The sequence below is a fragment of the Tamandua tetradactyla genome, chromosome 3 (genome assembly GCF_023851605.1).
Source record: "Tamandua tetradactyla isolate mTamTet1 chromosome 3, mTamTet1.pri, whole genome shotgun sequence".
In the NCBI taxonomy this organism is placed as follows: domain Eukaryota; kingdom Metazoa; phylum Chordata; class Mammalia; order Pilosa; family Myrmecophagidae; genus Tamandua; species Tamandua tetradactyla.
The window spans coordinates 17,628,424-17,640,756 of NC_135329.1; the positions used below are offsets into that span (position 1 = coordinate 17,628,424).

Sequence of the window (12,333 nt, forward strand, 5' to 3'; positions counted from 1 at the left end):
CAGAAAAAATGTATTAGCTGTTGGCAAGTCTAAAGAGGAGATGGATCTCAAAGATTTGAATTCAAGATTGCTGACTGTAGTGCTGAAATGAACATTAATGAATGAAACACAAATATATAAGCAAGGATTGTCTCTTCAGGATCAAAGTGAATCTTCTTTCGTATACAAATACACAGATACAAATTTTATAAATAAACCAAAATAATGAATTCTGAATCTAAATAACTCCTATACTTTCAAAAAATAAATTTAACTTTTAATTTTTTTTAGAATTTCTGTTCTTCTCCAGGAGTATTTATATCACAACATAAACAAAGCTAGAAAAACGGCCCCCACAACAACCATTCTTAGGAGTGATATTAAAATCAAAAGAAAAAACGAATAAGCATTAGGAAAGATATAGTACTATTAACTCTGATGGGTAAGATGAGATTGACGCAAACATTCAAACCTGAGCCAAGACTTATTTTAAAATCAGCTGACTAAAAAGAAAACCCCTGAGAGAAATAAGCCTAATATTGGTGAGGGGCTCAAGAGGATAGAAATCATCGTAGTACTCCAAGAAAGTTCATTATGTAGACAGTAACGCTAAACTAGGTAAGAAGCTACAGCCTGAGCTTAAGAAGCCAGGAATGTCCTAATTGATTAAGGTAAAAAGAATGAATGACAGTTACTCATTGTCTCTCGGGCAGGGATCTTCGTCAGTGTTCAGGTCTTCAGAAAGTAAAGCGCCTGCAGACTTGAACATTAACTCTCTGAAAGTACACCAGCAGCTAGAGAAATCACAACTTGCTTCCGGAAGTCTTCCCCGGTCCCCATACCATATTCCCAAACACATCTTCGTGCTCTCTTTTTAAAAAGCTAGAAACTTTAAAAACTTGAAACGGCACAACCCTGCAGCTTGCCAACGGGTTGCTTCGCCATTCCATTAGATGGAAACAGAAACCGAAGAAGTTAACAATGAAATCACGTGAAGGAGTTAAGAGCAACATATCTCCCATTCCCAGCTGCTCCAAATACTAAGCTCCACGGAGCGCGGTTCAAAAGAGGCGTGAGGGGCACACAGGCTTCCCGGGGTGTCTGACAGGTCGGGCAGCTCCGGTCTAAACCGGCCGAGGGTAGACTGTCAGCGTGCCGCTTCCTCTCCCGGAGCGGGGCTGACAGCCCGACAGACACAACACCACACGTGCTGCCTCCTCCGCACCACAACACCCGCCAGCCTGTCACCCCCACTTGCCGCCTCAGCCCGCTCAGATCTCCGCGCACCGGACAGGAGACCTAAAACCAAGCGCCAGGGAGCGCGGGGAGAAGAGGCCGGACAGGGCCGGGGGCGAGCGGCCGGGAGCAGGTGGGGCCAGGGCGGTGGGCGCGTCCCCGAGGGAAACCGAGCTCCCCGTCACAGCCCAGCCCGAGGCTCCGCGGCCTGGGCCGCTCGCTGCCCGCTCACCCGCCAGCTCCCCCGGGCTGGGCCCGGTCGGCGGGAGGCGGGGGTGCTGGGCCCATGAGTGAGGGGCCGGCCGGCGGCGCGCGAGCCACAGAGCGGGGGGGAGCCCGGCGCCGGCTCGGCGCGAGGGGGCGGCCGCGGCGCCCCTGCCCGAGGCCTGGCGCAGAGCAGCGGGAGGCGGCGCAGGCCGCGGCTGGGCCTGCAGCGGCCCTCCGACCCCGCGAGGAAGCGAAGCGAGTCCCGGAGCGGCTCAGCCTCAGGATTGGCGGCCGGGGGTGGTCAGGAGTGGCTCCTCGGCTACTTACCGAGGAGGAGGAGAGCCGGGATCCCGAGGCCCCGAGCCAGACCGCGGAGATGCCCCAAACTGACACGACCGCCATCTTGGAGACAGTGAGCTCCGGCCGGGGGGAGGGGAGGCGAGGTGGCGGAACAGCCGCGGGGGGAGGGGAAGCGTCGCGAGGGAACGGCTGCCTGGGGGAGGGAGAGGGAACAGCCTGAGAGGGAGGTGCGGGGTCGGGGGGTGGCTAAAGGGAAGCGCGGGAGGGGGACGGTCGGGGAGCGGGAAGAGCTAGACCGTGAGCCGGGAAAGACCGGAGGGCGGGTGGGGCAAAAGGGAAGAGCCGGCCGGGTGGGTCACGTGGGGCTCATACAAAAGGCCAAAGCCAAAGTGGGAGGAGGACTTGATGGGGCTAGAGGCCAACAATTGGGGGCTCCTTCTCGTCTTTCTCACGCGTTTAGGTCAGGCGGATACCAGGGAAAAGAAGGAGATTGTTCATCCCCATTACACAGCTGAGGAAACTGAGGGCAGGCGTATGGGTGGGGTGGCTTCAGAATGGCACGGAAATCCGGTAGCCGGACAGGATAAGAACTCTTGGTGGCGTCTGATTTACAGTTAACAGATCTTCCCTCCCCAATCGGTGCTCCTACCCCACTTCCACAGTGACTCTCCCAGAACCTGAAGTTGGGGGGTAGGGGTGGGGGGCGGGAGAAATGAGGAAGCTGCTTCCTTCATCTTTTTGTTTCTGCTCACCCTGGACATCATCATCGCTGCTGGTAAGAAAGAGAATAGGCGCAATGGGGCGGGGGGAGGGGGTGGGGGGGGGAGCGGGGTAGGCGAGGCTGAACTTAGGCACCTATGTCAAGCGTTTTCACTACAGGACTTCACTTCATCCTCCCCCACAACAGCCGAAAGAGTCGTTAGCCTTTACTCGAGCCACTTTTATAGGAATAAGCACAGACTCAGGTCATGTGGCTTGCACAAGGTCACACACCCAGTAGAGAGACACATCTGAGTTTGGTGCCTAGTTCTGTCTTATTCCAAAACCAGCGTTCTGTTCATGCCCTGTGCAGAATTACTTCTGTCTAACATAAATTGGCACTTTTTTGTGGTCTCTCTGTCCTCTCATAGCTGCATGTGTTTCTTTGTCTTGACTCTCACCTAGATTTAAACTCCTTGAGGCGGAGATTGTCATACATTTTTTCTACATTCGCTAGAAAGACAGTGAATGACAAATGAAAAGATATAGTAAATGCTTACTGTTTTTATGTGGAAATATAGTCCTGCTACTGAACTGTTATCTGTTTTGTGCCCCTGCCTAGGCTGTCCTCCTTAACACCTATCACAGCCTTCCCTTTTAAACACCACCTTCTGACTCTGCCTTAACTTTGGTACTTACTTATTTTTCCAAACTTCTGGAGTATTGACCATTTATCCTATTAATTTGGCACTTGATGTATGACATATTCCCAGATCAATTAAAGGCTCTTATACCATGCCTCTTTGCATCTTCATTGCCTAGCCTGTTGTACAAATAATAGAAACTCAAAAATGAATGAACCTTTTTTAAACCACTAGGAGATGACATCACCATCCCCCTCAAGTCCTGTCTTGTTCATATACCAACCCATGCTTTGCTATCTGTTGCCCTTCTCCACTCAAGCCTTGTTGTTCTGTACCATAGACTGTCGAGACGATTCATTAGTAACAAAAAACTTAAATTTTCAAATAATGGTTTGGCTCACTCAATATTCTGACACTGAATCACCCTTCATGACCTACTTCCAAGCTCCATCCCCAAACTAGGGGAGAAATTTGGGAATCAAGATAATCTATTAGAAAGGATATCTTCCATACAGGTAAAATGGGGACCCCGTGTTAAAAACGCATCCAGAAAACAGCAAATTTTCATTTATGAGAGTAAGGCAAGCTATTATTTGAGGTCTCAGAGAAAATCATACTAATAGAAAAATGTGTTACTGGAGTGTGTTGTGTTCAGAAGAAAATACAGTTGTGCTTGCTCTGGGGTAATTTGGCAGAAAACCAGCCATATCCATCCCCAGTGAAAAGACCAGACTGGGATTTAAACACAGTACAGTAAGAATTTAAAACGATTTGCAATAACAAAGCACAGTTTAGCTTTTCAAACAGCTTTCTTAGAGAGTCTTTGCTTTACATTTGCATAACTAAATGGCACATTCTGGGGGTCTCCTCAAAATAAAAGGTTTAGAACACCAACAAATGAAAGTCCTCTTCCTTTGCAAGTTAGAAAACAATTTTCAGCTCCAAGAAGGCAGTTTTCCTTAGTTCAACCTTTATTCAGAATTCAGCCCTGGGGGGCAGCTAAATGTTATTCCTTTCTTCCACGTTTTGCTCTAGAAATTCCTGCCTTTCCAGATGCAGTTGATAATTGTTTTATCTATAGTCCAGCTCATCCCAAAATTGGAAGGTTAGTCTGACCAGGTTTTAATAGGAAAAGTTTTTGTCCATTTATATTTAATATACTTATTGCTGTATTTAGATTTATGTGTTCCATCCTATTATTTTTTCAAGTTGGCCCACCTCTTTTATCTCTTACTCTTTCTTGTCTTCTTTCAAATTCATTGAAGTATTTCGATTATATCACTAACCCCCTCATTAGCTTTTGAATTACATATTCTTTTAGTGGTTTTAGAGATTACAAAAAGCCTTTTTTTGACTCCTTACACTCTAATATAATATTACTTTTATGACTTACCAAAGAATACCTTAGAATACTTTGCCTCCATTTACCCCCTCCTTATGTGTTTATTGCTGTTATGCATTTTAATTGTGAATATATTTTAAGCTGTACAAGATATTGTAATTATTATTATTCTGTATTGTCGATCCATGTGAATATTTATTTTACCTACATATTTGCCATTTATGTTACTCTTCATTCCACTGTGTGCTTCTGTAACCGAGAAATCAGGATTTAAGGGATGGTTTTGGTTGGTGAATCGTTATATAAATATTCCTTTTTGCTTTCTGGAATATTGGAAAAGTCAGGGAAATTTCTGAAATCTCTGAATTGTAATCCAGCTGCTGCCTTGATCTCTGATAATGATTGTATAGCCTTTATCTTCTGCCCCTGTGATTGTAAAAACTTTGTGACTAACCTTCATTTGTACCTAAGTATCCAGGTTTTCAACTTTAGAGCCTTGTAATCACTAAAGCTAGCCCCTTATGATTGTTATTGGAGGGTCTTGGGTCCACCCGGAACTAACTCACCCCAAGTCCCAAATTATCTTGATGACCAAGACTAGATTTAACTTAAGTGGGCCCACCCAACTTGCGCAGTGGTTTAGATTTTGACCTACAAGTCACCTATACCCCATTCTGCCATTTTCTTTCATACACTCGGTGACTAGGCATATAATCAATCTGTACAGACTCAGTAATCAAATCACCTGTAATTACATCATCTGGGACACAGTACTCATTCTTCTAAACCCCGCCCACCTTTCTTCTAATAAAACTACCTGAATTGCTGCAGTTTGGGGAGACAGATTTTGGGCCATTAGGCCATCTGCTGTATTACTACACGTGTAGTAATAATCTCTTTCTCTCTTTGAAACCCTGGTGTCTCAGGAATTGGTTATTGAGAGCGTCAGGCAGAAGAATCCATGACCTTTGTCCGATACGTCTATCTAGAATCATTTTGTTTTTGTTTGAATACTTCTCTTTTGAGAGCAGGTCTACTCTTGACAAAATTCTCCTCATATGGGGAGGCATGGTAAAAGAGCCTTTAATTTATCTGGGAATATGTCATATACCAAGTGCCAAATTAATAGGATAAATGGTCAATACTCCAGAAGTTTGGAAAAATAAGTAAGTAAAAAAAGTTAAGGCAGAGTCAGAAGGTGATGTTTTGAAAGGAAGGCTGTGGTAGGGAAGTTTGTTTAAAAACTTCATTTTCTCCTTCATATTTTTGCTGGGGATAGCATTGTAGTTTGACAAGTTTTTTTTAGCACCTTAAAGTTGTCTTTCCACTGTCTTCTAGTTTCAGCAATCCTTTGTTACAACTTTAAAGATAATGGTTTTTGTTTCCTGTGGCTGCTTTTAAGATTTTTTTTCTTTGATTTTTGACAGTTTTACTAGGCTGTGTCTAGATTGGGTTTTCTTTGTGTTCAGTACACTTAGCTTCATGAACAAATGGCTATTACTCATGGGATCCCTTAAATTTGTGGCTTATCTTTTGTCTCTCTTTTTCTTCTAGGATTTAAATTATATATGTCAGAATTTTTCATTGTTCACCATGTGTATTTCCCATCATTTTTTTTGCTCCTTTTTTCTCTCTTGGTGTGTAAGTCTGTAGGTTTTCTATTCATCTGTCTAATCTGCTCTTAAACCCATTCTTAATTTTGGTCATTGTGTATTTAAATTCTACAGTTTTCATAGGATTTAAAGATATATCCAGTTCATTGGTGAAATGCTACATCTTTTTATTTATTTTCTCCATCTTTCCCTCTATTTTCTTGAGCATATCAGTCCTAGCTTTTTGTTTTGTTTTATTTTTCTTTTGTATGCTGTATGGCAGGGGTCACATTTCATTCTTTTTCCAATGGAGTATCCCCTCATTGCAGCAACGTTTCTTGAATTTTGTTTGTTTTGCTTGCTTGTTTGTTTGGGAAGTACATGGGCTAGGAATTGATCCCAGGTCTCCCACATGGCAGGCAAGAATTCTACCACTGAACTACCATCACACCTCCAGTCCTAGTAATTTAAAAGCCTTTTCTGGTAATTATAATATCTGGATCTCCTGTAAGTCTATTTCTATTATGTATACTCTCCCTTGATTTGTTTTTTTATTTTTTTATTATTTTTTTCTTTTATTATACTTTACCTTGATTTTTGATCATTATTTCCCTGTCTCGTGACCTGCCTGCGGCAATTTTTAATAGAATGCCACATATTAAGTATGAAAAACTGTAGAGAATCTAGATAATATTATCTTTATCTAGAGAGTGTTCACCTTTTCCTTTGCAAGGCAGTCAGAATGATAGTTGATTACCTTACTCAAGCAGAAAACTGAGCTACTTTGAGATTGGATTTCAGCAAGGCTTATTTATCTCTGTTTTGCCTCTAATCCTACAGCATGGGTTCCAACCTTGTGTGCTCCAGAGGCTTCACCCCAGTGGAAACTAAACTCTAAAACTTATTCCTTCAGCACCATGAGACCACCTGAAACTCCATTCTTCCTTTCAGATGACTCCATTCTGCCTTTCAGAGGTTTTCTGCTTGGCTTTTTAATCTTCTTCTGATGGATCATCAAAGTTTGGCAAGTGACTTGAGGGAAACTGGCAGAGTATTGGGCTCAGTTATTTACCCAGCCTTTCTAACTGGAAATCTGGCCCCTCTGCTCTTTAAGTTTGCTTTCTCTCTAACCCTGCTTAACTGTCAAAACCTCTATTAATATCTTTGCCTTTTAGGACCTTTTACTGGGTTCTGTCAAAAACTATTGAGACTCACACCTTATGCCCATTGTTTCAGCTTCCTGGCTGCTAAGACAAATACCTTACAATAAGTTGGTTTAACAGCAGGAGTTTATTGGTTCTCAGTTTCAGAGGTTAATAGGCTTGATTCCTCCCAGAGCCAGTATCTTCTAACTAGCGGGCAGTCTTTGGGTTCCTTGGCTTTTCTGTCACATGGCAATGTACTGGTAGTGTCTTCTCTCTTCTCCTCCAGGTCGACTTCCAGCTCCTGGCTGCTTCTCATGGTTTCTCCTCTGTGTCCAATTTCCTTTCTTTTTAGGGACTTCAGCCATATTGGATTAAAGCCTACCCTTATTCTGTTGAGGCATAGGTATACTAATACCATCTTCAAAGATCCTATTTGCAAATGGGTTCATCCCCACAGGAACAGGAGTTGGGACCTGAACATGCCCTTTTTAGAGGGCAGGATTCAAACCCCAACACCCAGAATTGCCCTGAGGGAAAAAGGTACTATAGAATGTCATCTTCCTTCTGTGTATGTTTTCCCCATTTCTGATGTTGTGTTTTCTCAGGTCCTGGTTGCCTCAGCAGCTCACCAATGGCGTCAAACAGATGTTTTACACATTTTATCTGGCTCCCTTAACTGTTTTCAGCTGTGTTATTGTTCTACTGCAAGTATGCTATAATACCCTGAATGAGGGGGAAAAAATTTAAATAAATAGGTCTGGCCTTCTAAATAGAAGAATGTGTAAACAAGGCTCTGCCTTCAGTATTAATGTATAGTTCCTAATACTGTCTGTGTATTAAAATTACCTTAATGCTTTTTATAAGGTTCCAGGATCCCACACCAGACCGACCTACTGAAGCCAAGTTTCTGAGAGTGAAATGAATTTGGCTCTATATTTTTTAAAAAACTCTTCTGCTTCTGAAAATGATTTGAGTAATGGGGACTTGACTTATCTTTCTCCATTAAGCAACTAGAAAACCTGACAAAAATATATGAAGCAATGGTTTTCACATGTTGGATGATAAGCAGTGCAGGTCAGGGATCACTGAGAGAAGGGAAGCAAACAAGTTGAGCCACATGATTAGCCCAGCTTACTGCTTGAAGGCACAGTTTCCAGACCACAGGTGGGAGGAGGAGTCTGTAGCCCAGCAGTAATGCTGAGTTGAGGAGACAAATACTGGAATTCAGGGAGGCCAAGATAGCTAAAATTTGCAGGGCAATGAATCAAAAAGGGAGTAGCTGCACATATAGAGAACCCCAGATATATACAGAGGGGTCTGCTTCATTTGGTGACTGAATATTGATTTGCCCTGACTTGAGAGGAAACAAACTAGAAATAAATTGAGGAAAATAACCTCCAAAAAAAGGATAGGCAAAACAATTTCGAGAGTTAACTGTGGCTAAAAAATAGCTCCTGTTTGTATCAGTTAGCTGGAATTACCTTCTAAAATACACAGCTTTATGTAGAGTTCTTAGAAGGGTATCCTCTTAATACTGAGGATGAATTTAACCTATATTAAAGGGAGAAGAGGAGGATATTTGAAGAAATAGTGGCTGAAACTTTCTCAGATTTATTAAAAACTGTAAACCCATAAATTCAAGAACTTCACTAAACAAGCAGAATAAACCAAAAGCAAACCACATGAAAGCACATTATAGTAAAATTGCTGCAGAAAAACTGTGAAAAAGAAAAATCTTATCAGGAGCCAGAGAAGAAAGATATATTACATACAAAAGAGCAAAGATAAGGATTACATCAGATTTCTCACTGGAAACTATGCAATCAAGAAGAAAATGATGAAACATCTTTAGATTACTGAAAGATAAGATATTACTGAGATAATATTTATAGAAAAATATTTTTCTATAAGAAAAAGCTAAGACAATTTGTCACTAACAGACTTGAACTGCCCAAAATGTTGAAGAGAAATCTTTGGGAAGAAGAGAAAGTATGATATATGGAAATTTGGGGATTTATAGAAAGGAATTAAGAGCAACAGAAATGGGAAATATGTGGAAGGACCATTTTTTCTTTTTAATCTCTTTAAAATATTAAAACTAAGATTTTGATTAAATTTTATAATGAAAATTTTAATTAAAATTATCATTTAAACAATTTTGGATTAAAACTTCCAAAGAATAGTATGTTTAAGTAAAAATTATGTAAAATGTATTATGGGGTTTATAACTGATATAGACGTAATATGGATGGATAGTTCAGTGGTTAGAATGCCTGCCTTCCATGCGGGAGACCTGGATTCAATTCCCGGAACATGCACCCAAAAAAAAAGAAGTAAAATGGATAATGAAGGTGTGGCTGGGAAAATGGAGGTAAATGTTGTCAGGTTTTGTACTGTACATGCAATGGCATAATTTTATTTGAAAGTAGATTGTGTGTGATGGCTAATTTTATGTGTCAACTTCTCTAGGCTATGGTATCCAGTGTATAGTCAAACACTTGTCTGTTTGTTGCTATGAAGGTATTTTGTAGATGTGATAAACATCTACAATCAGTTCATTTTAAGTAAAGAAGATTATCATCAGTAATGTAGGTAGACCTCATCCAGTCTTAAAGACCTTAAGAGCAAAAACATGAGGATTCCCAGAGGAGAAAAAAATTCTGCCTCAAGACTACAACATCAGTTCATTTCTGAGTCCAGCCTGCCCACCTCACCCAGATTTCAAACTCAAGGCTATGACTCAACTCTTGACTGAAATTCCAACCTGCCCTACAAATCTCATACTTGCTAGCCCCCATAGTTGCATGAGCCAGTTCCTTAGAATAAATCTGTGCACACACACACACACATACACACACACTATAAGTTGTGTTTCTCAGGGAATCCTGCCTGATGCAGATATTGGTTTCAAGAGTTGTTCTAGAATAACGGAATCATGAGGATGAACTTTCTGAATTGGTACTGAGGTGTCTATAATTGATTCTCTAATCTGATTAGGTTTTAAGGCACTAATGGCTCCAGTGGTAGAAAAGTCTCTGATAGTCCATGAGATAATGTGGCAATAGAGATAGGTAAAATATAACCATTGGATACTCCTAATTAAATACTTACAAGAGAAAAGATTCTGGATGATCATGTACTTAATAACTTAGAATATTTTTTCAAATTAGCAAATATAATGAGATTGGTGGTGTGCTGGTTTGAAACCATTATGTTACCCAGAAAAGCCATGTTCATCTAATCCAGTCTTGTACAGGGTAGTCCTATTCTTTGGGTGAAACTTTTGATTGGGTTGTTTCCATGGAGATGTGACCCTGCCCGTTCAAAGTGGTTCTTAACTCTTTTACTGAAGTCCTCTATGAAGAGAACAGAAGGCAGAAAACAGAGAGAGCTCAGAGCTGACACAGAAGGCAGAGAGATAAAACCAAGACACAGGGGCGGGCCGCGGTGGCTCAGCGGGCAAAGTGCTTGCCTGCTATGCCGGAGGACCTCGGTTCGATTCCCGGCCCCAGCCCATGTAACGAAAACGGAGAAACAAAATACAATAAAACAAGAAAATGTTTAAAAGATGTTTCCCTTTCTTCCTCTCTTCCTTCCTTCTATCCTTCCTTCCTTCTCTCTGTCTTTCCTTTAATAAAAAAAAAAAATTAAAAAAAAAATAAAAAAAAAAAAAGACACAGATGTTTGGAAATGCTAAGCTAAGAAATGAAACCCAGAGTTTGCCCCAGAGAACTAAGTGAGGATCCACCAAGGGTTAGAGAGAAAGTCACTGGAATTGGAAGCTAAAAGCAACGAATCAGGGACAAGGACCAGGAGATGCCAGCCCACATGCCCTCCCGGCTAACACAGGTATTCCAGATGCCAACAGCCTTTCTTCAAAGTCAAGATATCTTTCTCTGGATTCCTTAATTTGGACATTTTCTTGACCTTAGAACTTTAAATTTGTAATCTAATAATCCCTGTTATAAAAGCCAATCCATTTCTGGTATATTGCATTCTGGAAGCTTTAGCAAATTGAAATAGGCAGGTTTCACCCAATTGTGTTGAAAAAAATGAAGAAAAAAAAGGATGAATTCACGACTTCAGATTCACAGCTCGAGCACTGCAAAAATGCCTGTGAAAGAAACCCTTATCTCCTGTAGCAACAGAGCAGACATTTCTGAAAAACCAAACCCAGAGTTGCATCCTGTATGTAGCTGAATGACAACACAATTCAATTTCCAAACTTATAAAGTATCTGCTGTTAGAGTGAGGGCTTTGATTGGGAAAAAATTAGATCCTAGAAATTGGAAGATCCTGATGAAGTTGGAACATTGAACCCCTATATTCTGCAGAATCTTCTTTGCCTGTAGAAGCAACCCTTGTACCTCCATTTGAAGAGGTTAACTCTCCTTTGCCTGAGAAAACCATGTTGGCCTTCCCTGACATAGTTACCTTCCAAGACACTATTGATTCTCCTCAGGATGCACCACCACTACACCTCTTTGCTTCTAGACTAGTAACTAGATTCAAGTCCCAGAAGGACCCAAAAGGTAAGGCGCAAAGTGTAACTTATTAGAAGGTCCACTACTCTCCAAAGGAACTGGATGATTTTTCCAGTTTATACAGACAGAAATCTGGGAAATATTTGTGAGAATGTATATTAAGAGTTTGGTACATAAAGGTGGAAGGAACAGCAAGTTGAATCACATCAATTTTCCTGATATGAGCAGAGATTTTGGATTCAATGTTGTAGCTTGGGGGCTGAGAAAGAGTTCTGACAGCTTGTTGGTTGACTGAAACATGGACCAAAAAGTGACCTACACTAAATGAAGGTGAAAAATGCCAGAACTGCCTTTGAATACTGTAGAAGAAGGTATCAAAAGCTTAGATTAGAATGTTGGAATGGATTTGTCCTGTAAGATGTGCTCACCCACCCTGGGAGAGTCCAGAGGGCATATCTTTCACTGTAACTCTGAGAAATAAATTTGGAAGAGGACTCCAGCATCCTTGAAGAGCTCTGTGGTCACTCTTCTCTGTAGGTCACTTATTTCTGTGGAAACTGCTAACACTGATCTAGGATCCTTAAATGCAAAGGGGATGATCAGATACAAGTTGGCAGGAGCTATATGGTGGCATCTAATCACCAATGACAAGGTGGGTGTAGTTACCATAAGGGACAGCAAAGTCAAAACAGTAATCAAAATAGT

General features: G+C 41.5%; 2 protein-coding genes across 6 annotated transcripts in view; one reads left to right on the forward strand and one right to left on the reverse strand.

Moving 5' to 3' along the window:
* KAT6A (lysine acetyltransferase 6A) overlaps positions 1 to 1,850 on the reverse strand; it is a 175,283-nt gene extending 173,433 nt beyond the window's left edge. For 2 of the 3 annotated variants that reach the window (XM_077152587.1, XM_077152585.1), the window contains exon 1: positions 1,750 to 1,850. The gene's annotated coding sequence lies outside the window, so the exon portion shown is untranslated. The remainder of the gene's footprint in view (positions 1 to 1,749) is intronic. The other variant, XM_077152586.1, reaches the window with a different exon arrangement.
* AP3M2 (adaptor related protein complex 3 subunit mu 2) overlaps positions 1,607 to 12,333 on the forward strand; it is a 116,278-nt gene continuing 105,551 nt past the window's right edge. For 2 of the 3 annotated variants that reach the window (XM_077152599.1, XM_077152596.1), the window contains exon 1: positions 1,607 to 1,834. The gene's annotated coding sequence lies outside the window, so the exon portion shown is untranslated. Of the gene's footprint in view, positions 1,835 to 2,079; positions 2,498 to 12,333 lie in introns of those variants that run through there. The other variant, XM_077152600.1, reaches the window with a different exon arrangement.